Source organism: Halichoeres trimaculatus, unplaced genomic scaffold (assembly GCF_033239565.1).
Source record: "Halichoeres trimaculatus isolate MK-OKI-2021-1 unplaced genomic scaffold, fHalTri1.1 fHalTri1_scaffold_9, whole genome shotgun sequence".
Classification (NCBI taxonomy): Eukaryota; Metazoa; Chordata; class Actinopteri; order Labriformes; family Labridae; genus Halichoeres; species Halichoeres trimaculatus.
The window spans coordinates 31,104,966-31,131,802 of NW_027437188.1; the positions used below are offsets into that span (position 1 = coordinate 31,104,966).

At 39.8% G+C, this 26,837-nt stretch overlaps 1 protein-coding gene across 3 annotated transcripts in view; it reads right to left on the bottom strand.

Moving 5' to 3' along the window:
* The window catches only part of cntn5 (contactin 5), a 236,584-nt gene that overhangs the window by 161,231 nt on the left and 48,516 nt on the right, over positions 1-26,837 (bottom strand). The window contains exons 1-2 of one of the 3 annotated variants that reach the window (XM_074679100.1): positions 5,336-5,402; positions 1,235-1,677 (exon numbers count right to left, since the gene is read on the bottom strand). The exons of the other annotated variants lie outside the window; for them this stretch is intronic. The gene's annotated coding sequence lies outside the window, so the exon portion shown is untranslated. Of the gene's footprint in view, positions 1-1,234; positions 1,678-5,335; positions 5,403-26,837 lie in introns of those variants that run through there. 3 annotated transcript variants of the gene reach the window in all.

Below are 26,837 nucleotides of genomic sequence, written 5' to 3' on the forward strand. Positions count from 1 at the left end.
AGCAAGTTTGTGAGATTAAACAGCATCAATGTAACTGAATGTGTTTTTGGGCTCATTTTGGAGTGAGTGGAGGATATGAATAGTCTATTTTTCAAAAGAGGCAACCCTAACATGAGATTCATGGTCAAAATCTCCTCAAATCTTGCATATTTTAGTTGAATTTAAAATAATAAGATTATGTTTGTTCGTTTCTTGAATTGGACCTGCAACACATTTTCTAGAAGCCACAGCAGCCGGGGGGGTCTACTGACAGCAGACACACTTCAGGTAGCTGTATTCTTCTTTTTGCAGACTTTGTTCCCTCCACCATCACCTTGCTAATTGCTGTCACTGAAAAGACAGTCAAAGAAACTTCAAGGTAACACTGAAAATATTCCTTATTGCCTAAGAAAGCCCCTCTCGCTGTCTCCAAATAAAACCCTGGAAAAGCCAAATCAATAAGATCAAATATAAGCCAGTGCACCCCAAGCCACAATGCACAACAACCCCACTGTCACAGGCAGAGTCGGATGACAGCATTAAACTAAACATTCAACCGCAGCAAAGCTGCAGAATTAGAGTTTGGGAAATTTGCATATCTGTGATTAGATCATTCCTGTGGGTCTACTTGTGTGGTAAGTGGTGTGTTAGAAGCCCTCTGCTCTGCTAACCTAAAGATGCACTCCCCAAAAACAAAAAGAGACCTGCCTCTTCCCCTGCAGGAGAGCTCTCTCCTCTTTCACTAAATATTTCCACGGGTCTCTTTGAGCTCCTATCAAAAGCAGCTGCACCTCAAACCCACTCCACTGTAAATTCATTTCAAAGCATCTTTCTTCCTTTTTAAGGCTGCTGAGGGTTCATCTTATATCTGAAAGGATTTCAACTCCCTTCAGGCGAAATGACTAGCAGAAATGTCTCATTTCATGACACTTTACAGTGTTGTTGAATGTTGGTACTCGGCAGCTCCATCACCCTTATGCTTCATTTACCCTCATTCATATCACTATTCAGGAAAAAGAAAGAAGTTAGAGAAACAAACACAGAGACTGAAGAGCAGGGGTTAGTCGTTAAGACAGGTGGAAAGCTAAAGAGCAACATCCAGAGCTGTTGAGCAGCGTGGAGGTAGATTTTATCAGGATTATTCTCACCAGTGTTGTCCGCTGAACTCTAAAACACGCGTCCACACCAACAACTGAAGCTACATTACAACCCGAGCAAAACAACAGCACATGATAGGAAAGAGTAGTTTACTCACAGAAATACAAAAAGTTGCTTTACTTTTCCCTCCTCTCCAAGATGAAACACGATGTTTTCAGCTCCGTGGTATCTCTCTCCAGATCCAAGCGGCGGAACAGCAGCGGTGTCAGGAATATCAAGTCCCCGTCTTTGCCGCTTTATCTGGTTAGCCAGCGTAAACAGTACATCCTCTTTAAAAAAGAGCCTAACAGGCAGATATTTTTTCTTCTCGTATCCAGCTTCTCCCCCTCGAGTGACAAACCTTTTCTCCCACTTCAGGGAGCGGTATGCCGCTGCTGTGCGTCGTGGTGGACAGAGGTTTGGTCTCTTCTCTGTCTGTCAGCCTCACCGCTGCAGCCGGCTGAGGCTCTCTGCAGCGCAGCATCCAGCTCACTGGAGCTCAGGGGAAAAAAAGTGGCTCTCAGCTCGTCTCAAGGAGTGGCATCGCACCAGTGTCTGCCCCTGAGTATGAACGAAATCTCATCAGTTTAATTCTCCCACTTGTTTCCACCCTAAAAACGATCTTTTACTGAAGAACTTCCATTTTATTTAGCTATGTGCGGACTGGCATGTATTTATTTCCACTTATCAATGACATGTGTGGAAATTAAGAGTTAATCTGAGCTACTTTTCTGTTCTCATTAAAGACATTTTAATTCATAAAAAACGACTTTTATATTGCAAAATAACATTTTGATATTCCACAAGTCTGTTTTCTGGTTTATTTCTAGATAAACAATTGCTGTTAAAAACAAGTTTTACATTGTCCTATAGTTGATAAAAGCATCCCGCTAAGCTAACACTAGCTAGAATTGTTAGCAACCTTCAAGTTCTATTTAGTTAAGCCACAAGTTGTCTGTTTCATTCCAAATGGAACTAGCTTCTTATAAAAATATGTAAATTGTAAAATATCCAACACTTTCCTCTCAAAATGTATTTACCAACTCCATGTAGCTTGCCCTGCTATTGCGCTATTTAATTAGGCATAGAGATGGTCATATCTTTTGAGCCCCCTTAGTGGTCAAAGGCTGTAAGTATATCCTATCTTTGCATGTATATAAATAAAAACACACTGAAAAGATTTTATAAATCAGTTATAAATATAAAAGAACTATTATTGTTTTCAGTGTGAGATTAAATAATTTTGTGAAACTCAATCTGAAATGTATTATATCTGGTCTTTGCATGGGTACAGTGCAGTTGCCTTTACATACTTAGACCACTAGACTGCAGTCTTTCTATTGTATGAACAAAAACTACCCATAGACTGTATGATAAATAGACATAGCCTCTATGACATCATCTGTCTGTTTTGAAAACAGAGTTTTGAAACATATTGTCGGCAGGGCTTTAAACCTCCACACTCAAGCCTCAAGTGGACGTGCCAGAAACTGCAGATCTTGGCACTTCTGCATTGCCTCATATTTTAAGAGTGGAGGTTACTGCTTGCAAATTTCACAAGATACTTGCAAATAGCATGCCAGGCTAATATGCTATGCATGTCTCATCAAATATAAAGCAGTTTATTATCACTGTTTTCATTTATTTAGCACTATGTTAATCAGCTTCACATAATAAGTCTCCACTGGAACCTGGGCTCTCACAAGTATCAAAATTAAATGAGGCATCTTTTTTTCTTTTCAGTTTAGTGAACATATTTTCACACTGGATACCAAATTAGTTAGTTCAGTCTTCTTTTACACTGACATTGTACTTAGTGGCAGTGACCACAAGGGGCAGTAAACTTCTTATTAAGTACAAATACATAGTTAGCCACTACCTTTCAGTTAGTTATCAAGCCATTACCTAGAGTACTACTCCAAGGCTAACTGAATCTACTCATATTTCTAAACAAACAAAAAACTTGGCCTCTTCCTCTTCCTATTTGGTCCTACATGCTAAATAGTATAATACTTTTTGGATACATACTTTCATTTAAGTATTCAAACCATGTAGCAAGTTCTGATCTTAAATATTAGGCAATGCAAAATTGCAACAAACCCCACTTTGTTGAGTGTCCCCTTGAGACCGGCTTTGGAGGTACCCAAAATACACCAAGCCAAAAAACATGTTTTTTTTTGTTTGTTTGTTTTTTACAGCAAAAATTAACGTGTTTACAGCCTGGTACAAAAACAACTCCAGCCTGAATGACTAATTTCTGTAATGGCCCACATAGTATGTGAGGTGAATTTTTTATCAACTCAGAGGCACAGCTCAGCTGACTGATGGGTGTCCTCAGCTCCAGCTGACGAGTTTGCCTCAAAACTCTGTTTCAGAAACAGGTGGGTGTCGTCATGGAGACTACATTTATTTTACAGTCTATGATTCAAACAAAAGGAGGTCTGAAATAGTTTCATTAAATTACTTATGCATAAAATGGTAAAGACAGTGTGTCAGAAGTCTGACCAAGACAGTTAGTTATACTTAAGTAAAACAAGGCAAAGCATTTACTTACAAACAATCAAAAGATTCTTTTTTCTAGTTAGCATTCAACAATATCCTGTGAATTTTGAAGTATGATGGAATTACACCAGGCTCAAATGTTTTTTGTTGTTGTTATTCTTAAATTTACAAGGTTTTAAGTGTTTCACCCTGTGTTACCCGCTCTATCTAACCTTGAAAACAGGGAGGTATCTCAGTGCTCATCTTCATTGGGGATACATTAGCCCGGTAAATCAATCGGTCCTGCACTTTTGTGTTACCATGTGACACTTTTTCAATTGTCTTTGGTTCCTGTCAAATTTGCCTTTACAATCTACCCGCCCACCAGACGGTGACTTTTATTCATGTGAGCGCGACAGGAAGAGTTTAGTGCTTGGACCACAGATTTTTGACAGGACAAGTGTCTATTGATGGCAACAATTGGCCTCAGATCCATGCAGGCCTCGCTAATCAATATGCCACTTGACTTCCTCATTGAGCTTCAAAGTCAGATTGAGAATGGTCTCTCTTTGGGAGCTGGGGACGATTTGTTCTGTTTTTGTTTTTTTTTCTTCACATGTATGAAATGATGTTTGTTTAAGGTAGTTTTACTTCAAGGTCTCTGATTCCCATTCTCATTTATAAACTAGAAGCAGAGGAACAAAGACTCACTTAACAGGAAAAAAGGTGGATTGAGAGATTGTTACTAGGTTCCAGATCATAAATTATTTTGATCTTGAAATAAAGTGGATTATAAGGAAGTTTATATTTCTTTCTGTCAAAGTTGTTTATTCTTTAAATCCAGTTTACTTGTCAGAACAGATATTTAGACACATCATTTCTGGTTTTAAAGTGTACAACCAGTCCCTCCTTCCAAGTATACATTTATTAAGTTGCATTTGGTCTTCAGAAAAGCAGTGAACGTGTGTCATGCAGATGCACCCTGGGTCTAACCGAGCGTTAATGGTGCTAGACTGGAGAGTATGGATTAGTTCCTTGTGTTTCACGTATCAGTTGCATAGCTCATATTGCCACCCTCTGCTGTGAGTGTTTGACTGACAATATGGAGCTAACAGCCTATCTCTATCCCCCATCATTAATTAAACAGTACCCATGACTGAGTGCTCTTCCTATTGCACAATTGATCCAGTCCAATGCTTGTAGCTCTTATCAGCTCTTAGATGGCATCTTTTTAAAAGCAGTTTTTTAAAGGGCCGTTTTACAGCTTTGCTGCTTGCCGTAGATATGGTCTGGGGACTATTGCTTACAGAATATACTCTGAAATATATTTCAGCTGTGCATATTATTTCTCATATCTCTTACCTTAAAGCTCAGTAGTTTAGAGCTCTGCCTCCCAGTCTTGAGTAATGTATGAGATTTAAAGGATAAGGCATGTTCCATTTTTCTTGCACTTTAAAACCACATGGCTGTAAACTGTTCACTGTTATTGTTCCAACACAGTGAATATACGCTGCACTATTATCTCTAATGCAGTGGCATTAATTCAACAGAGAAATCTCCTTCATACATGAGCAAAAAGGACAAGAAGAAAGGTTATAAGACAAAAATTACAAGCAAAGGAATCAACCTAAATCATGAACTCTGCTTGTTCCGTGTCAAACTCTGAAGTTTTAATCTACAGTCATATTTTCAGGCTGGTATAGGTTAATGTGAGGCTTAACCAAGTGTGAAAAACAACCTTGTAGTCTTTGTACATCCAGGGAGCAGATTTAGTGGATGAATTTCCTGCAGTTGATTCATCGCAGCGATCCATCTGCCTAGGGTACAAATAAGATAAGGAAGGTATAATTAAACTAGAGATAAACCAGAAACATGCGCCACATGGTGACATGTTAAAAGCACCATCAATCAAATGAGTTTGTTAACAAAGAAATAAGAACAAGAGGCTGACCTGTGCAGACTTTTACGCCCACTGCAGCATCTTGTCTGGTGCACAACCCTGCTTTTTGTTCTAGTGGAACTATACTGTATTGTTTGGAAGATACTTTGGGACTCACTAGTGTGGCACCGGGACCCTAGGGCATGAAATCTCCTTGCACAGGTGATGCTACAAGCATTAGTAAAAGGAACTTAAACCAGAAAGATGCCTACACTGCATGAAAAATGTCTGAATTCCCAGCAGACACACAATTTGGAGTGAGGGGCACATTTAGAAAAGACTTCAAAAAGCTCTTCTTCTGATTTTGTACATCAATCTTTTTCATCCTTGACTGGCTTCTCTCTTCTTTGTAATATTTTCAGCTCATTTTAGAACAAGATCCAACTCTGGTTCTTTGTTCTGGCTGTTGGCGTCTCATACAGATACAATGAGCTCCATCCAGCATCTGCATGATATACATTGGGCTTTCAAGTATGTGCATTTAAACCCTTCAAGGGATATGCATTTGACATTAACCATGTGTCAGGCAGAGACAAACAGATGTTATCCTGTGCATCTGAACGACACACAACAAAGCTACCGCCAGCATCTGTGTGAAACCAGAAGGGACACCTCGTTCATCTGAAAGAGCCACAAAAAAGCATCTGTATTTAATGACCCCGGATGAGACGATGTGATGACATTTCTGTTTGTGCAGAGGTGTAGCTACCGCAAACACATCATTTTCACGTGAGAAATAATTACAGCTGGGAACAATGGTTAATAGAAAAGTAGTTAACTGTAGTTTAGAGCAGGCAACTCTTGATTTCGGATAAAACTGTCCTCCAGTGCCCATGGCAGCTTGTAATTGGCAGTCAGAACACAGCAATCATGTGTAATGAGGGAGTTTACAGAAAGGAACATGACCAGCAATGAGGGCCTGACAACAAATGGCAAGTAGTGGCATGAGTTGTGTGACAGGGAGTGTTTATTTCTGAGTTGCTGAGCTAAACTTTTATGATTGACTGGTAAAATCTGAGTGCAGCTTGCTGAAACAATCCAAATGAAACTCACAAAGATATGGGCAATGGTAAAGTTGCACACACTACAAATAACAACATTTTTCCACATTTAGTTCTGAAACATCACTTTTTCTTTAGAGAAAAATTTGTGAAATGCATTAATCAAATATAACATATAAATGTTAAATATTGTATTTGATATGTTCAATGTTATACCTAAATGTTAAATTTTATATCTAAATTTTATAAATAAATGTACTGATTTGAATTAGCTATTAGCTGTGTTTCTAAATATTAATCAAAGATTTCTAAATATTTTCTAAGATTCTTAATAATTAGTCAAGATTTCAAAATCTTAAGCAAATATTTCTACATTCTTTAATGTTCTCAAAATCCTGTTTAGCTGGGCCGTTTCCTTGAACTTTTATTTTAGTGCTTCTGGCCAGCAGGAGTGTGAATTTGCATGATATTTAGAAACCGTACCTCAAGATTTAGAAATCTCGACTTCATATTTAGAAATCTTTGCTAAAGATTTAGAAATGTTAGATAAGTAGAAAAGCACTCAGAGAGCGCAGACATCCACCAAGCATATTGTGATTGTCACACAACTCTGTAGTCCTACTTTAATGTTATACTTCCTTTCAGCAGACTGTCTGCTACAATTTAGTGTTAGTTGCAGGTTTGTACGATAATTTGTTTCCTAACAGTGTTGAAAATTATGATGACCCAGTACATATTTCATATTCCGGATCTAAGTATCCAGAATATTGCCAGGATCTGGATTGTACTTTCACATCTGTCAGAAATTATGGTGACCTTGTCTTGAATTGTTTTGCAAAGCAATCCAACCATTTATCGTGGAGTTATATACACATATAGTAAAAATGGCCCTATCTCAAAATGATAAAGAATTCTTTGAAAAAAGTCCTGGATCCAGACGGTGATCCAGATCACCTCCAAAATTTAATTACTTCATCCTTATCCCTTTTTGAACTTTTTCTTAAAATTTCATCAAGATCCATTCATTTTTGGGGGGTTATTTTGTTCATAGAGAAACATACAGATTCTCTCAAAAACATAACCTTCTTGGCAGAGGTAGCTATTTAGAATCAGGACATCATATAATATTGATAAATAACATTTGACATTTAGATTAATATTTCTTATACAATATTTGACAAATACATTTCACAAATGTTTCTCTAATTCTGCATAAAAAATGATGTTTAGGAGCTTAATGTGGAAAAAATGTTGTTGTCATTTGTAGTGTGCGCAATGTTACAATCTGCGCCCCATAGGAAAATAATTGAATTTTATATTAGAGCTACAGTAAAGACTGAACATAAGATTGAGTTACTCTCTGAAGATATGCACAGGTATAAGGGGTTAAATTTCTCTTTAACTTAATAACGTATACATGAGTTAAGAGCTGGCAGCAGTCAGTCCCATGACTCACTGTAGCTGTGTCGTATAAGGCAGGAACACCTGTCTGATCAGACGTACCGCTTGGCAGAACCTGTTCTTTACATAATCTTCCTTCACTCACGTCTGTCTCTCTTCTGTCAGAGCAGGAATGAACACTTTCACACTTCTAACGACGCAAGTTTCTGACATCTGTGCTTTGAAAAGGTGCTGTGTGATGTTGCAGCTGACTGAACCCTAATTTCCCACGAAAAAGGCTAAGGAGACGGCAAACCTCAGCATTTGAGCCAACACAGCACTATCCAGCGAGAAAACGTCTTAATTTATCTTCATTACTCTTTCACATCGCTGTGTTGTGCTACACTGCTCCCGGCCTCAGCACTGCTTGGGCTGCAGCACCAACTTCTGCTGCAAACATGGAGGACGGCTCTTACTTCTGATGCTGTTTCAGGGGTATTTGTTGAGTGAATATGGCAGGGCTATTCCTCAGTGTGAAAGAAGCGCTTGAGTAATGAGGCTCATTATTTTCATATGTTTCCACTGTATTTGTATGTTTTCATACAGCGTATGTGCACAAGTGTGTTTTATTTACAGAGTAAGCCGTGCATCTGTCAGGTTTCACAGCCTCCTGTCATATCAACACCACACAGGAATAAAGGTAGACTAGTACAGATGGTGAGTATCATTAACATGCTTAGCAAATTTAAGCAATTTATATTTATTACTCAGCAGATGCTGACTAGATAGAGGTGGTAAATTATAATTTGGTTGGTAGACTGATTCTTTTCATTACTGGTAGCACCAACATCTGCTGGTGGGGTGCTTCTGCATGCAAGTCGCTGCAAAAAGTCACTCTGAGGGATGAAAGATTGAAAGTTTATTTAAGGCGAGGAAGAAAAGAAACCAGACAACAGTAGTCTGAGCTCAGTTTGGTTAAATCAGATGTATCAAACCTGTCAGGGAGCTGAAAAACACATCTACAGTAAGTTAAGAACAAGAAGATGTTTTTCAAAAGCCCCCCGGTGGAGACTCCTGCAGGTGACAGACTGTACTTCTAGACTTTCAGATCAAACAATCTGACTCCAAGCGCTGCTCGCCTTTCTTCGTCTTCAAGTTTATAAGAACAAATGGATTGCCTCTGCCCACTTGGGCTGTTCAAAGCATTCACCATATGGTAGCACCGTAAGATCTCTGCTGATACACTTTAGAAGAAGACTGGAGTGAAGCGTGGCATTAAGAAATCTAATGAAGATGGGGAACAGATGATACAAGCAAGATATCATTACCGTGCAGAATCAGGGGTTATGACCTCCTAAATGTATGGCATCACATACTTTGGCAACTTGATGTTCACGTGGTTGTAGAATCTGAATTGAGATTATTTTATCTCAACACTAAACATTTCTCTTCATGTTGTGAACAAGAGGAGAGAAAAACATGTGAATTAAAGTGTGGGTTTGATTTAAGCTGCCTGAATCAATTTCAAAACGAGGAACAGCAGGGTGGAGAGACTCGACTCTCAGAAGCTGCTTTCATGTCGAAACATCATCAGCTGCACAACCACGACATCACTTGTTTTTATCTCACATAAGAAAACCAAACAGAAGCACAAAGACGAGGAGCTGAGGGGTCTAAAAAAGAGCTGAGATCCACCAACCTTACAACACAAGGCGTGTACATTTCCCATCTGCCTGCTTACACTGTGGCATTGATAAAAGTGATAATAGCATGACAGCATTTGCCACATTTATGTTCAAAGGTGTGTGTCAACTGCAAAGTTCAGAGAAGACGAGCAAGAACTGAACCATGACAGAAATATTCCTGCAGAAGTCCCAACCACTCTGAGATTACCTTCACTGGAAATTATCAGCTCAGTGTGAATCCAGCCGTTAAGGAGGCTGGTGGAAATCTGTTGCCTTGGAAACATTAATGTTTGTGGGATCAGAGACTATTGATTTAGCTGGAAAGATAAAAAAAAATAACCAATCAATACAGATCAATATTTTGTGTCAGTCTGTTGAAATCCTGAGGCATTTAGCTGGATAAACATCTGGTTCCTGCCCCTCTGCTGGGATTCTAGTCTGCATAATCACCTGTTGGCTTTACATTATTCCTCACTTATTGCTGGATCACATCTGAAAGTTGCTCTCATGGCACACCAATCACTTTGATACCTCGTGATAATCATTGTTGTACCCTCCTTTGCAGGAACAAGAAACACAAAACTTTCAAATTGCTTACACTGCATTTGTGTATTTACTCCCAAGACAAAATAATTACAAGCTGGTATTTTAACTTTCCTTGTGTTAAATTTTCATTAGATCCTGTTTTTGTTTACTCTCACCCCTCCCTCTTGGTAACATTTGCAGATGCAGTGGGCAGCTGAGAAAGCAACTCTAAAAACCCCAAAACATCCTCCCTGGTTAGCATCATAAACTGTGGCTGGACTCAGTCAGCATCAAGCTGAGGATGTTGGCTCATTTAGTGGCTAATGAGTTGAATATTTCCTCTTTTTGGGGTATGATAGAAAGCAAAATTGGAGCTGAAAGAGGGCAACACTGGATCAATATTAAAGTAGACATATGATTACAAATAAGTGTTAAAAGCAAGCTGGTCATGCACTTCTTAAAAATTTTGTCTTTAACACTCTGATGCATGATTTATAAAAGCTTGTGTCAAAATTTTTAACATTTTTTTCAAGTTCTTTTTTCAAATACTTTTTTTTTTTTCAGAAAGTCATAGACCTATACACTGCAGGGATTACATTTGCTTGAGCAGTCAAAATAAAACAATATGAATTCAATATAAAAATGAAATAAATTGTGTTTTTTGGTTATTCTATGAATAATTATTTCTTATTATGCTTCGCAAAATATTTTTCACATGTCTATTTCACTGGACACATGTTGACCATGTGTCCTAGTTTTGGGATTCAGGAATAGAACAATTACCAGGATATGCCAGCAGGGGTCCACAACTGTGGGTATCTGGCAGCCATCTTGGAGGCTGAGAAAACTGACTTGCAGACAAACGACTGACCACTGAATGAAGCCATTGACTGTATATAGAGTAGACAGCTTGGCTTCGCCATTTACCATTGTACGGTTCTGAAGCCAAAATACCCCGTCACAGGCACAGCCATTGGTAGCAGTTGTGCAGCAAGAGTCTGCACTGTACAGACTGCAAGGGAATTTGGGAGAACCTGGGTGAAGCCGAGTGACAAAAATAATACATATTTTTTTTCTTTCGAGCGTCTTATACTTCTTGACTCTACCTCCTGACATATTTTACAATCCCCGAAATAATACACAAGAATGGCATCTCTCGTTTTTAACCTCTAATAACTAATGAAAACTAAACTTTTCAGAAATAAAAGAGGACCTGAATACAAGGAAGCCGAATATTATCGTCAACACAACAATCAACAATCGGATGTAAGAAACATTTTTACGAGGTGTATTAATTCTTATTACGTTTGACCACAGCCCATTTGGAATGACTGGGGTGGTGGATTTTTTGACCTATACTGCAGCCAGCCACCAGGGGGAGCAGTTTTTGTGGCAACCTCTCTTTGAGTTGAGCAAGATTGCATCCTTTTTTTTTTCTTTTTTTTTTTGTTACAGTCTATGAATAAAGCTTAAATGAGTGGAGAAGCAGAGAGCACCCTAAAGGCTATTTATACAGCTCCTCCATAAAGAAAATTACATTTAGGAGAAAATAGCTGTCCACTGCAGTCACCACAATGCATCAGAAGGTTCAACAAAGTTTATGATAAATTAAACCAACTAGGTTGACAATAGATGGAAACCCATCACACATTTTACCCTTTACCCCTTGTTTTCAGATGCAGACCCTAACAATGGAGTTTTACACACAATTTCCCTGAATATGTTGTCATTCATGCAAGAAATCAGGATATTTCCTTTGTTAGTGATTTTTGAAAACTACATCCAGTATTTTATCCTTTTTTAATATTTTTCTGATATACTATGAGAACAATCATATAAGTGTGTTGATGTCTTAGTATAGCTAGCTAGCTAACGCTGTGTCTGTTTATAAGTGCCACTGGCCAATATTGATGATATACCAAGCCAATCTCTGTCATAGACGATAAAGATGGATGTTTTTTAACTATCATTTTAAATGGAACTTCTTTATCAAACCTGCACAAAAATATAAATTCAAAGACATTTAGAAATTGTTTTTTGTTCTTTTGTTCATTTCTTCTCTTTGATGAAATGTGGTGCTTTTGTGCTCACACGCTTCGTGTTATATTCCCCTCGACTTACAGAAGTGTTGTTGAAGTCATCCAGCTGCCTCAGCGACCAGCACATCCACCTGCAGAGTGTGTGAGATAGCCTGCTGTCTCCCTGCTGAAATACAGAATGCATTTGTCAGTGCTTGTGCCAGCAGAACGCTTGTTTCTCAAATCGCCCCCATCAGAATCATCTAGAGCAGATAGTCACTCCGGTGCTGTCTATGCTGCTGAAATAACACACTCCGACTCCATTCAGCTGTGATTGGAAATAACAATCATAATTACCACAGCGTAATCATATCCCTTAGCAATGACTGTCACCAGAGAAATACCATTACTCTAATGTCATAACAAATCAGCTGGTTTCAGGAAGTGGAGCCAGAAAAGGAGAGGGTGTGGAGGCTGGATGCTATAATTGGAAAGGTTCAGTATCATGTTTCATGTGATTTCATGCAATTCTAAAAAAGCTGTGTCAGAATCCTGCTGCTTGGATGTGAAATTGGGTTTGTGATGCCAAAATGGGTTGTAACATATTTGTTTTGTGTCTCCATCTCAGAGGGATCTTGCCTTATCCGTATGTTTTCAGTCCCTCTGCCATTTGCCGGTCTTCAGTCAATTTAGAGAAAAATAACACATATAGAGGAGTGAAGGTGAGTGTTAGTGGATGCTGCCATTCACCCTCTGTCTCCACTCTTTGTGGAAGGATTCCTCATCTCTCATGTGGCAGCCCATTTGTCCTGGAGTAATTCATTACCTGTTCACTCACTGGTGACAACACCTCAATTCCATCTGGCTCCTCTGTCTCCTGGGGCCTCGCTAGCCCAGGAATAATAAGGACAGCCACCAGGAAACATATTTGCTCACCTATTACCTCCATAACTATGTAATGATTGATTCCTTGTTGGATTATCCATGTGTCACAGCACAGCCAAGAGCCTCTTTAATGAGAGGAGCAGCCCTCACTCCACCTGTGACTCCATTTCTGAATCACAGATGATAAACCAAGCATATAGCAAAGAATCTGTGAGTCAGAGCCATGTGAGGCTTAGCATTTCACATAGAGGAGACTATATCAGTCAAGTTGTCTCACTTTGCAGAGCGGGATGCAAAGCAAAATAGCTTCTGTGTCTGGAGTCTGAACAATGAAAATAACGTCCAAACAGACAGAGGAATACATTTCACATGGCCACCAAAGAGAAAACTGACCAATTTCTGCCCCATGGGGTGAGGAAAAACACACAAACAAGTACAATAACTGCTGCTTTGATTCCACTTCTCCTTACCAAATGTATTCAGCCCGTTTAGCAAGAGCTGCATGCAATTTCAAAGCAAATGACACGGATTCCTTCAAAAGACAGAGACACAGAAGCCCTAATGTTCCTATTATGTAAGATCAATAGCAGCTCAGCAGCACAACCAAGGACACACTGATATTTAACAGGGCTACAGCACTGTCATAACCCAATTGATGGGGCCACCTCTGGAGTTGTGTAGCAACGACCCACTGCAGGCCTCACCCACCCAGTGCATCACTTCAGAGGCCAGCAGCTGCGTCTGACAGCTGGACACATGTTGTCATCCTCTCCCTGCTGGAAGCTGAGGAAGAGGCTTTCTGTATCCTGGAGCAAAGCTTTGAATCTGTGCTTCATCACACTCCTATCTCTGAGCTACAAAGACACATAGATTGTCAGGCATGACTCTTCCTATGGTGCCAATCACTTCCCATTTAGCTAACATTTCAGGCGTGTAAGCCATCCTTTCAACTGTTCAGATGTAACAGAGGAATTAGCTCCTGGTAATCAATATGAAAATTATTATTTCAGATATGAAGCATCGGGGAATCTTGCAGGAAAACATGGAGGCACAATCCTGTCCGATTGTTCCGCAGTTTCTATCGATTTATCAGCTGTTATCATGGTTTATTCGTGGTCTGCAAGGCATCATTAGTTGTGGAATCTGCTTTCCCTCCAGCCCTTGAGTCTCACATGTGATGCATGCACAAACACACACATATACACACACACACGCAGCACATTTCCCAGTCTTTTGCACTCAAGATCATGCGTCTGGGATGTGTTCCAGCTCAGCTAAAATTGATTAATAGTGGCTTTAATTCCACAGAATGCTGACTGCAGACTCGGCAACTGTGCGTCTTGAAACATACTCCGTCCAGTCTCATCATGAAGATGTGTGTTTTGGAGGAGTTAATGAATAAGTCATTAGGAGGTGACTATGATTGATGCCTCCGAAACAAACAAGGAAACAATGTGCAGGCCAGACAAACTGCAGGTGAACCAACGACAGACTCAATCAGACGGCGCATTTCCTCTGCCATGTGTGCGCCGTCTCTCGGTGACAGATTTTTCTTATGGGGTTTGCTCTTTAAACGCGCTTCACTTTGGTTCACCTCATGGGAGCTCTCATTGGACGAGACAGTGAGTCTGAGAGTCCCCTCGCAGAGAGATGCTGTTTTGTTTTTCGACAATCTTTCTCGAGCAGAAGTTGCATCGATGCTGTGATGGAAGATTCACGCTATCAAGACTTCCTGTTTGCAGGAATTAACATATAAAAGGCGGCGGGTTCTGCTGCTTTTGAGGGCAAGCAAGGAGATGTTCTCTTCGTATCTTTATTTCAGTGAAAGATGGAAAAAGCCTCTGAAGGAAATGTTAAATTGGAAGCTTTAACCTTCCACTGAAACATTTAATGAAAATCTTTTAGCTCCTCAGGTCGGGGTGGTAAGAGGCACATGCATACTGTATCACCAGCTCTCCTAAATTTAGATCTGACTTGGGATGAGGTCCCATTTAGCCCGAGGCTCCCTTAAGTGAATACTTTCAAACAGCACAAGAGATAAGCTGAACTGTAATGGGAAAAACTCCTGTGTTGCTGTATTTGTCCATGTATGAAAAAGTGTTTTATGATCTGTGTCACTGTGCCTGAAAGTCTATTGCATTAGCCCAATAAAAAGACACAATAGTGATTTAGAACACCCACTAGACTGCAGAGGAACTGCAAACCTTCGAGAAACATGTCTTGTAGTAAAGCAAACTCAACATTGTTTCCTCCCCAGGCGATAATACAGCAGTGTGAGGTAATAAGCTGCTCTAAAGACACGAATTCATGCAGAGACAAGCTGTTGAAATAGCTCTGAGTTGCATTACCAGTCGACCCCTTTAGCAAAACAATTTCCAATGAATAACTGCAGTGTAAAACATAAACTCATATAATTCCAGCCATGCTTTTAAGTGCCTTATAAAAGGAAGCAGCAGTCTTGTGAAGGAGAGCTCTGCAGTCATTACAGATGATTATGTCGGGTGTGCTGTGCAAAGGTAAACATGAGGCCTTTAAAAGCTGCTGGTTGAAATCCCCAAACAAATTCCTTCAACACAAGCCACTGATGTGTCCTTTCAAATGTTCCCCCTGAGCTCGGAATGCTAATGTCAGCACACGCTGTGGCTGTGGCTCTGGTTGTACTGGGCAGCTTCCACATTGGAAATGTGTGTGTGTGAGAGTGTGTGTGGAGCTGCCTGAGTGTGAAATAAGTACTGCAGAAGAAGAGCCAGCAAGTTCAGCTTTTTCTGGATGAGTAAAGGTTTACTTAAAACTTCATTTGGAGAATACAGATAGATTCATTTTCTGTGTTCACAGAGGCAAGTAGACCCACAGTGTATGTTCATATACCTCTGATATTAACATATGGAGAGTGTGGAAAGAGGTTTCAAATAGGAGGAGGGAGCAGCTGCAGCTCAGCACTCAGCACAAGTTGATGGTTCAATTCTAGTTCCTTGAGCAAAGTGTCCTTGAGCAAAAGGGACTGTAGAAGCCCATAGCATTATAATGACCCATAACGTAATAAATTTGGCCTTTTAAAATGTAACAGGCCTGTAGCGTAATAACTGACCAATAACGTAATAAAAGTCCTGAACCTATAACGTAATAACTTTCGACCAATATCGTAATAACTTATTACGTAATTGGCCGGTTTTTATGTCCTGGGCCTGATGAAAAAAAAAAAAAAACCTTTGAAAATGTAATAACTGGTCTTTAAGAGCTGTTTGCCAAAGACAAGTTGGTGTTTTTTCAATGTAGAAAATAATTTGAATTCAATTTTTTTTTTAATTTTTAAATGTAAGAAAGGGAGCATTGATCCTCATTATTTTTGTGCTCAGGTTAAATATGTTCAGTTCTGTTGTTCTATTCTTCGGTTCAGGATCAAAAGTTGTTGAGACCAGAACTCAATTTTGTTATTTATCGTTTAATTTTATCTTGAAGAACACAAGCCATAACAAATATAGTAGATTCAAGGAACAACTGTTACAGAGTTTTAATAAAGATTGCATTTTTCATGACAAAAATGAGTACTTTTTTGAGGCACTAACTGATATGCTATATGCTATTATGGTCAGTTATTATGTGTTTTGCCTATAACATTGTCAAAAAGGGCAAATGTGTTGCACTCTTGGCTGGTTATTACGTTATCAGCTCAGTTATTACATTTTCAAAGGTTTTTGCCTTTAAAGGATCTTAGTATCCAGAATATTGGCATGATCTGAATCGTACTTTTACATCTGTCAGAAATTATGGTGACCTTGTCTTGTACTGTTTTGCAAAGCAATCCGACCATTTATGGTGGAGTTATATACACATATGGTGAAAACAGCCCTATCTCACAATGACAAAGAATCCTTTAAAAAAGTCCTGGATCTAGACTGTGACCCAGATCACCTCCAGAATTTAATCACTTCTTTCTTATCTCATTTTGAACATTTCCTGAAAATTTCATCAAGATCTGTTTGTTACTTTTTGAGTTGTGTTTTTCACAGAAACAAACAGACAAACAGGCAAACTCTACCAAAAACATAACCTCCTTGGTGGAGTTAACTATGGGAAACATCTAGCAATTTGTCGCTTTTGTGATTGGCCTGTGGCTCTTTGAAACAAAGTGCAATTAAGCTTTGTTTCATAAAAAGCTGTGTGCCATGAGGAGAAATGCAGCCGCTTTGGCACGGTAAGTGACAATTCTTTTGACCAATCAACAGTCTGTAGTGTTGAAGTTCCACCTTCTGGGATCAGATCAGTTCAGTCTGGCACCCCTATAGATAGGTCCCAAAGAGTAGGACAGCTTGTCTCAGCTATTTGGGGACCTGTCCCGGGATTAGTCAGTGGAAACACCATAAAATGTGTGCCGGACCGAACTGAACTGCTTGGTGGAAACGGGGCTTTATTGTGTAATCAAAACAAGTTTGCCCTCCTGCTGCACAGCTACTTACTATAATGAACTCTCCTCTAAAATACAGTTTAGACATTAAAAAAAAACATTTTGAATAAAAAACTTGTTTAACATTCCTCTTTCACACCAAACACTTGCCAAAAAAACTCCCCCACATCCACTTCTGCCTCATTTAAACACAAGAATCCATTAACATGCAAATCTCATTCATTAAAAAGTTTAATTGCTGGCACAAGATGTCCCCTCTGTGTGAAGAGAAAGTTTTCAGGGTTTGCTCAGAAGCTCACATCTTTCACTCAGATTAAAGCTTGGTAAGCCTTCCAGACGATGAGTCTGAGCCTATATGACTTTTTAAAATCATTAGAGTTGAATTCCAATACCCGAAAATACATTTTTGACAAGCAAAAAGAACAGAGTTACACATCCATGATTTGTCATTGCATCTCAGAATTAAATGTTAAAGTTCAGAATCAGAAATAAGCTGCTTCTGATGCATCAACAATCAGAGTGAGTCATTCTCAGTCTGAATATATGGACACAGCCAGTGTAGTGGACTGAAGTTACGAACAGTGGGCTGAATTGATCCAGAGAGCTGAGTTCTGTTCACTGAGAAGGACTGACGGGATGTGCTGGGCAGGAAGCCTCTGTTACATTTTCTTCCCTGGAGAAGGGGTTGCAAAATGAAGGGAGTTTAATCCAAATGGCAAGTGAATAAAACTGTAGTTTGTGGAGTTTTCTGTTTGGGGGCTGGCTTTGGAAGGACAGGAAACCACAAACATACCATGACAAAAAAGACGACTTCACAGCATCAAAAACATGTTGACAACCTGGTTCAAAAAAAGGCTTATGTCTTTGTACCTCATTCTTCTACCAGTACACACTCTACTAGGGTGTTTTTTTTAACTCTCCAGTTTAGAAGATATTTAGATTACAAATTTAACCAATCAGAGGCACAGCTCGGCTGACTGGCAGGCCAGCAGCCCTGTAGATGTTGGTGGTTGCCATGTCATATCCAATATGGCCTCCATAGACGACAGGCTTCAAAGAGCCATTGCTGAAACAAATGGGTGACATCACAGAGACTACGTCCATATTTTATACAGTCTATAGTTGTGACCACCATTTCCACCAACTGAGGATGACAGCAGACTCACATGACCAAATTGGTGTTTGTCCACTTCTTTTCTGATCTACATGGTGATTCACAAGGTGGAAACAATTATCTAAAAGGTGTTCAAACCATACCTGTTTTTATCACTTACTAGAGCCAGCCTTTAGTGGACACTCAATGAACTGCAGCTTTTAGCATTTCTACATAAGCAAGGAGCTTTTTGAGGATATCACTGCTCCGCTCATTCCAGCACAAATGCCTCTGATTGGGCAAGCTCATGATCTTTATATCCTCTAAACTGTTGAGTTAGAAAAAAAAAATCACCCCCCCATTTAATGTGTGCTGATGGTAAAATTAGCGATTCAGACAGTAGACATTTTTTGAACAAGCCTGTAAATAGGTTAATTTCTGCTTGAAAACAGCTTTTTTGGCTTGGTTTGTATGTGACTTCCGGTACTTCTGGAGCCAGCCTCAAGGGGACACTCAAAAAACAGCAGATTTTAGCACTTCCACACTGTCTCATATTCTTGGACCGGAGGTTGCTGCTTGGTTAAAAGATACTGGTAGTGGGGTAGAATGTCCAGAAGGAAAATTATGTATTTGAAACCATCTCACAAGATTTAAAACAATCCTACAGAGGGTTAAACTGGTTATATTTGTCATGAACAAACGTAGCTGCTACAAGCAAAAATTTAAAAAGTCAGGCTTAGAAATTCAGTCAGTTTTATGTCCTGAAGGATAAAAAGTGTAAGTGCCTTACTTGGTCTCCCCTTCACACAACTTTGTCAAATAAGTTTTGTTCTATAACATCTTCTGCATATGACACATATTAGAGCCACTAAAGAAATTTAATTAATACATTTTCGAGAAAAAAAAAAAAAGAAATTTTTACGTTTTTAAAGTTAAAAATTTACGGCTTTATAAAATAGTAAATTGGCGAGTTTACGCTGTTTTCTTCTTAAAAGTCCCATGGTATGACAATGTCTTTTCACAGTTCAAAAGCTTAAAATAATGTAATGACTCTGGGTAAAAACCAGTAATTTTTGATTTTATGAATTAGTAATTTTTTATTTCAAAAAGTTGCAAATTATTGACTTTACAAACTTGACAATTTTGAGTTTTTTTATTTTGTTTTATTTTATTTTTTTCTAAAAAAAAAATAATGAATACAATAAATTTAAAAAAGAAAATTTTGAGTTTAAATTTTTTATTTTTTTTAATTTATTTTTTTAAAATTTCTTTAAGTTGCCCTAACACACCGTCATATTTGTATACTTCAAATAATGGTAGTTTTTCTTTTTATAACATTGTTTGATCACTAATTTGTCGTATGACAGCTTTGGTGCAGGAGAACAACACATTTTGCTGCTGCATTTAGCTGATCTCTAGAAACACAAAGAAGATTAGCAAAGATGAGAATTTCTTATCCTTAATCTTGCCCCAAAAGGATGAGGTAAAAACCAACCAAAGAAATCTCTTTAACACACAAGCTAACAGTGTAAGACAACTTTTGTTAATAAAAAAAACTCATAACACAATCTTTCAACATTCTCTGCAGGAGTTTTAACCATAACAATAAAACTCTACATTGTCGGGATAACAGCGACATTAAAAACCCTCCTACAGGGGGCATCCTGGAGGCCAATAACGTCTAACCCCATAATGAAAGAATAAAGAAGCAGAAGCCCACAGCATTTATCAATAGATAATATTCCTCTAAAGTTCCTCCGCCTTAAACAGACCATGATACTGCAAGCTTTTTTACCCTCTGTGGTTTAATTCATGTGAATGTCTGAGGGGCAGAGTGTTCGCTCTGCAGCCCAGAGGAGATCAGGGTGACTTTCAGCGTGATTCTGCAGAGACACGAGAGGAGACCCTCAGCTGAGAGTTTTATACATCCCAGCCATCGACACTCGGCTGTTTAGTGAAATAAAAAGTATTTACTGCGGGACACGCTGTCATTGCTTGAAGGTCTTTTTGTTTGGAAGAGTGTCAAATCAGCTTTTCTCAGGCGCAGTCACCCGGGCTAAACAGCTCATTTAACTACATTTAGTTTACAAACAGATTACATAAAGGAGGCAGAGTGGCTGTGTGACGTCTGCAGCACAGCTGATGGAGTCAGGGGTAGAGAAATATGAGGATCAGAATAAAAGCTAACTACGTAACACCTTGTAAGAAATGAGCAGCATGAAAAAACAACTTATCTGAGCAAAAAAATTGAATATTATACAGCTTTTTATTTCCTTCCCAGCAGCCTTTATGTGTATGAATCAGCATGAAATAGGTCATAGTTCATTGTCTCTTTTCTTTGGATCATCCTGATGAAGGTGGAGTTCACAGCAATCAGAGCACAGGTCGACAGACAGTTCAAATATTTGTGACTGTTTGACGCCCAAAGACCTGAACAGCTGGTTTGATTCCACGTCTCAGATTATCCAGTGTTGTCTGATCTTGCTTCGTACCTCACATGTTATTGTTCCCTTCCTTATCCGCTGTGTAACAAGCTACCTTTCCTCCTCTCCTCCTGCCATGGAAACCTTCTTTATGGGGCTCAAAGGGAATTATTCACAGTCTCCTCAGGGCTCTGACAAGGTCGTGGGCTCTCTGTCTCCCCTCTGTCTTGGCTTCTGTTCTGAACCATAATTGATTAGGTTAAGCAGCCAGAGAGGGAAGGTCACGCCTGCAGCAGCTGATGGGGAGCGCTCAACAGCACGCGTGGCCACAGACACATGCTCTCCATCACCCAGAGACAAGCTCGACGTGGACAACGATGAACCACACCTTTGAAATGGATCCGCTCACAGCAAAATCCACTTAGATACCAGCCTGCTACATGGATTCTCTTCGTGCTCAAAAACAATTGAATGATGTGTAGTGTTGTCACGATACCAAAATTATGATTCGATACGAAACCTGCCAAAAAAAAATTCAATACAGATACTTAAACAATACCACGGCAAAATCTAAATCATCAGAAAATGAATAGAATAAGCAGCTTGACGGGTCAAGTGCCTCAAGTGAGTTTTCTGACGTCTGTTTGTGTGTCTGTGGGGCCAAGGGAGATTTATAAATTGTGCTAATATCTTACATACACACCCACACACAAAGTTTTAAAGATTACATGTAGAATCAATTCCTGGAGGGAACCTGAACTAATTTACTGTTCTCATAAATAATTCAACTAAATAGAAAACCAGAAAATAGTAATTGTTGTACAGTAATGAGCAGATAAAAGAAGCCTGCCAGACTTTAACAGCCATCTATTGTTTTCATGCTCAGCACACTGGAGTTAAGCTCACACTGTGTGTGTTGAGACACTGAAAAGCACCTCTTTAATATGAATACTCTAAAACAAGTGTACCTGTGTTATTTAAGTTCTTTCATAGATGCAACACTTAAAGGGGACATATCATGCTGATCACTGATTTGATACTTACATATAATATCATAAATTTGAAAACAAGACCTTTCACCCCCTGAATTTTCAAAAAATGAGATATTGTTTTTTTTTTTTCTGATATCCTAGAAGGAGATTCGATGCCTCTGAAAATAGGTTATTTCCAGATGGCCGCGAGATTTCAACCTTCATGATGACACGAGGATCCTTTCTTTTTATTGGAGTAATCTGATAAAGCAGCTCCTCCTCTGTGATGTCAGTTAGTCACACAACCCCCACCGAGGGATACACCCACCAAGAGCTGAGTATAAACGTTTAAACTCTACATGTTACAGTACCGGTTTGACTCACCACACTGAAGTGTCCTGAGATGATCTGTGTCAAGGTGGATTTTCTTCCTCCTGAGCTGCAGAACCGTCCGGGTCTGACTCGGGGTCCAATACAAAAGGACGTATCCTACACTCTGCCATTTTATTAGTGCTATCAATGCCTTACGGTGAAGTTTTGGCAAACAGCAAACTCGCTCGGTCTGCCCCATCCAATGTGGCAATTTTGTAAATACTGCCATGCTGCAAAAACCGCCCCCTGGCTCTACCCCCTACGCCCCTCTGATAGAACTGACCAATCAGAGCACAAAGGGCTGTGACGTTGCGAGGTTACTGGAGGTCATTCTCCAAACGGAGCGTTTCAACGAGATCTTCAGAATGGCCTAAAATGAGGATACTGAGAAGGCTATTGTGGGGCAATGAAGGAACTAAATGACTTGTGCTGAGGGCAGAAATGCTTTACAGGCGTCCTAGTCTGGCATAGTGAAAAGGAGAAACAACCATGATATGTCCCCTTTAAGTGTCTCCTATAGGTTTCTATCATCGTTAAAGTTAGAAAACTACTTGTCACTTATTTAAACTGTGTCAACACCACAGCTCTGTGACTCAGGGCTGTGTGTGCTCTACGTAGCTCATGTGTTTATGACGCTAATTATTTGTCTTATAAACTATAAGCAGTAGTGAATTAGTTTGCTTGTCACAAAGTAACTGACAGTCGTTCGACTTTTGTGTTTGGGCACGTTGTTTGAATCTGTCACTGTTGCTCTTTAAGGAGGTGAGGGTGCTGAATGGTGAGGCGCTTCATCATGTTTGTAGTGTTTCCTTCATGTGTCGGTAGTAAGCTTTATAGACAGGCTTTGGAATGTGTTAGCTTATGATGCCGCCCCGACTGTCGGCTTTGTACGTAAAGTAATGCCAAATTTTTAAAAAGAACCGGCTTTTTCGACAAAGCTGCGGCTGGTTCGCTGGAGCGCTGAAACTTGAAGCCATGTCTGTAACTCCGTCTGTACTTTTACATGCAGCTTAAGAAATAAAACTGTGAGTTAGTCAGCACGAGATTGAATGATTGACGCCATGTCCAGATGTAGCCGGGTATTTTCAAAAACAAATCCCCCCCCCTTGTTCGTTTTTAAAAATACTTCCGTCCACACACAGCGGTAAATCCGCCGGTGAGTGCGGCTCAAGGCATGTCAAACCCATAATGGGCAGTATTTTCCAGACATAAAAATCCGTGTCAGCCAACCAGAATGAGCCCCTGTCATTCAGCTGTGACATTTAAGAACTGAAAACTCTGTTTACCAGCATCTACATGAAACCATGAAACCAGAATTTTCCAAAATCTTCACTTTGGCAAGAGTTTTTAAAAACATTGTTTTCGGTGACGTAAAACTGTGTTTTTTTGTGGACGACAAGTGTAAACTCATAAAAATAAATGCGTTTTCCTAAATACCTGGCTATGTGTGGACATGGCCTAAGATGCATGTTAATAACTTCATCGGGCTGAAAATGGCCAAGCATCGACACGCGAAGCTAATACTGGCTCACTTTCTAACTTCACAACACACACACTATGGAAAGAAAGCAAGTCTCCACCCATTCTTCAGAGAGGAGAGAGGACCCAGCTCGGTGGCTGCAGACTCACAAGTTGCCTGAGTCAAAATGTCTGATTCAGATGAAAAAAAAAGCCTTGGGGTATCGATACTTAAAACACGAGGTATTGTTTATTTTTTGAAAACAGGGAGAATCGATATTTTCTCAGTATCGGTATATCGTGCAACCCTAATGATGTGTTAGGGACAAAGTGAGATCTGCTATTTTATCTCTTTGTAATGAAGATTCTCCTTTAAAAATGCAAACATATTCATTCTTGCATCAGCAGCCTGTCAAAGAAGAGCGTCCGGTCACACGTTAGTGCACAAAGAAAAGCTCAAAGTGAATTCTAACAAGAACTTTGTTCCTGGAATGAGACGGGATAAAAAAAACGGATGCTGTGCTCAATTTGTGCAGCTCCGGTGCCTCTAAATCAGCTCGGCTTCATTAGTCAGACCAGAATTGTTCTTGAAGGACATAAAACTCAGCAAGTCGGGAGGCGGGCATGATGTGGGTAAGTAAAATCAGGGGGAGAGATCTGTTTTTCTTTCTTCACTGGAGTCAGTCAGCCAACACAACAAATCCAAAAACAGCAGCAGCTGGCTCAGGTTGATACTATTCAGATGGAAATATCAGAAAGTGACAAGGCTTACAGTCAGCCACAAAGGCAGGGAATGAAAGAATCTAGTGTTAAATTTTATTCTCAGAGAGATTGTTTGACATGTTTACTCCTGCGCTCTGATTACGCTTGTGAGGAGAGATGGATTAAGATAGATGACTTCACATTCATTCCTCATCTGTTTGAAAGTCAAACCCTCGTTAGCCATAAACTGCCCGACTTTCTTTACAAACCTTTTTTTTTGTTTCAAAGTGTTGTACTCTGTGCTGCAGCTGCAAACCACAGATTAAAATTAGAGAGAAGATTCATCAGTTCAAACTCATTTTTTTTCCAATTTCCCACAAAAACAACCATTTCAAAGATTAGTTGGCAAAATCAGCGGAAAAATCCAGATGATATTTCTAGCTTATTTTTAACAATTTGTCTGAGAAACCTTAACCTCAAGCTCACTGCACTGAGCATGAATGGAATTCATTTATGAGGCTCACAGGAAAGAAAAATATCATCAAAAAAAGATCAAATCTATCTGCATTTTTTAGACCGAGGCGGTCTTTTCTAATTTGGTCGAGGCGTCACTTGAAATGTGTCCCCAGAGAACAATTATTAGGTGACTGGATATGCAAACTGATACAGATGGGATGTGATATTTCATAGAATTTCATGCATTTAGCACTTCAGCATCATTTAAATTATTAATTGGCCATTCATCTGAATGCAGCTGCTGTTTGGAATTTACTCGCGCTGACCGGGGTTCAGTGTGACTCACAGTCCTGATATATGAAATCCAGCAGGAGCGGCTGCATGCGAATGAGCAGCAGGGCTCTGTTATCCCCATGCAGAGTGCGGTGCGCAGAGAGAGGCAGGCCGGAGCGATGATGATGATGAGTCCATCCCTGGCGAATAAATTGGGGTTGACTTTGTGAGGGCCTTGAAGGAAAGGAAAAGGAATGGAATGAGAATGTGCTGTTGCTGTGCTGCAGGATAATATTCATGGAAGATGAGAGGCAATGGTAATGCTGGTGCGGGAGGCAGCAAAGCTTCCTGAAACCTTTGTCAGGGTGAAGGGCGGGTGACCCCGGCTGTTGGCATCGCCATGGTGGAAGAGGAAGATCTGACTCAAACAGCGACGTCAAACTGACATGACACTCCTGTTTTCATCAGCGACCCCGGAGAAAGAAAAAAAAATACAGTAACTTTGCCTCATGCCATCATGTTGTCTTTTCCACATGCAAAACAGAAGCTTGACAAGAAAAGGAAGTAAAAAAAAAGCACGTAGCCCAGAGATCCTGGAGAAATTTCCTTCTTTTTCTTCCTTATGACAGCATATCACTAAAGGCTGTGCCATTTTTTTTTCTTATTAAAGGGCAAAGCCTGATTTGAATATTCATAAACAGCTCGTTCTGCAGACCTCTCTGTTTGAATGCATTAATAAAACTCCAAATGTTTTTTCTTAAATGAATGCCGCAGTCATAATAATGCAATAAAAGTGTATGGCTTTCTGAAGACGGTCATAAAAATTTGAACGAATAATAAATGCTTTTTTTGAGGAATAGCACTCAGGATGAGGCGATGAAGTTCAGCAATTAAATTATTTAGACCTCCCATAGCGAGAAACGCTGCTAATTAGCATCAGACTTCTTCAGCGTGATGAGATGAGCCGGTATCACACAGGTGCAATTGTCACTTTGTTTTGTTGAATAATGAAGGAGCTGACACTTGTTTCTTCGGCTTGTTACTTCTTGTGCTAAAACCTGTGCAGTGTCAGAGCTGCCCTGTAAAGGCCACATGTATAAATTCTGCTGCATGTTTAATCTCCTCAGGGCTGCGTTTAAGCTGGAATATCAAGATATGTTTTGGGAACAGCCCTTTAATTGTGCCAACCAAAGACAAATTATCTGACAGACAAAGAAGTGGGAATGGAAAAGCTGATGGACTATGGCAGGAGGTATTCGTCCTCACATATCTGGCTCTTCCATATTTCAGAGCATCGCGTGTTGTGAGTAATCCTGTCATGGTGCGTCTCTGGGTGGAGGAGTGTGACAGTGAAAGCAGGGAGAAAGGAGGTTGGAGGGTTTTTTTTTTCTTTTTTTTTTTATTCAGGGGGTCTGAATGGAGCACGCAGCTTGTTACCCAGACGTGAGGAGGAGTCGGCGGCTGCTCGGAGAGGAAGAGGAGCTCCCTGCCGGGGAGTGAAGGCGGCGTGCACTGGGACAGCATGATGAATGAGGGAGGAAATCTGCAGGAGGCCATAAATCAATATCTCCTCTTTCCTCCTCTCTTTTAAGGTGGATACTCCCATACACATCTTGTCCTGTCTTATTTTAAAGATGATGGAGGAACACCCGGC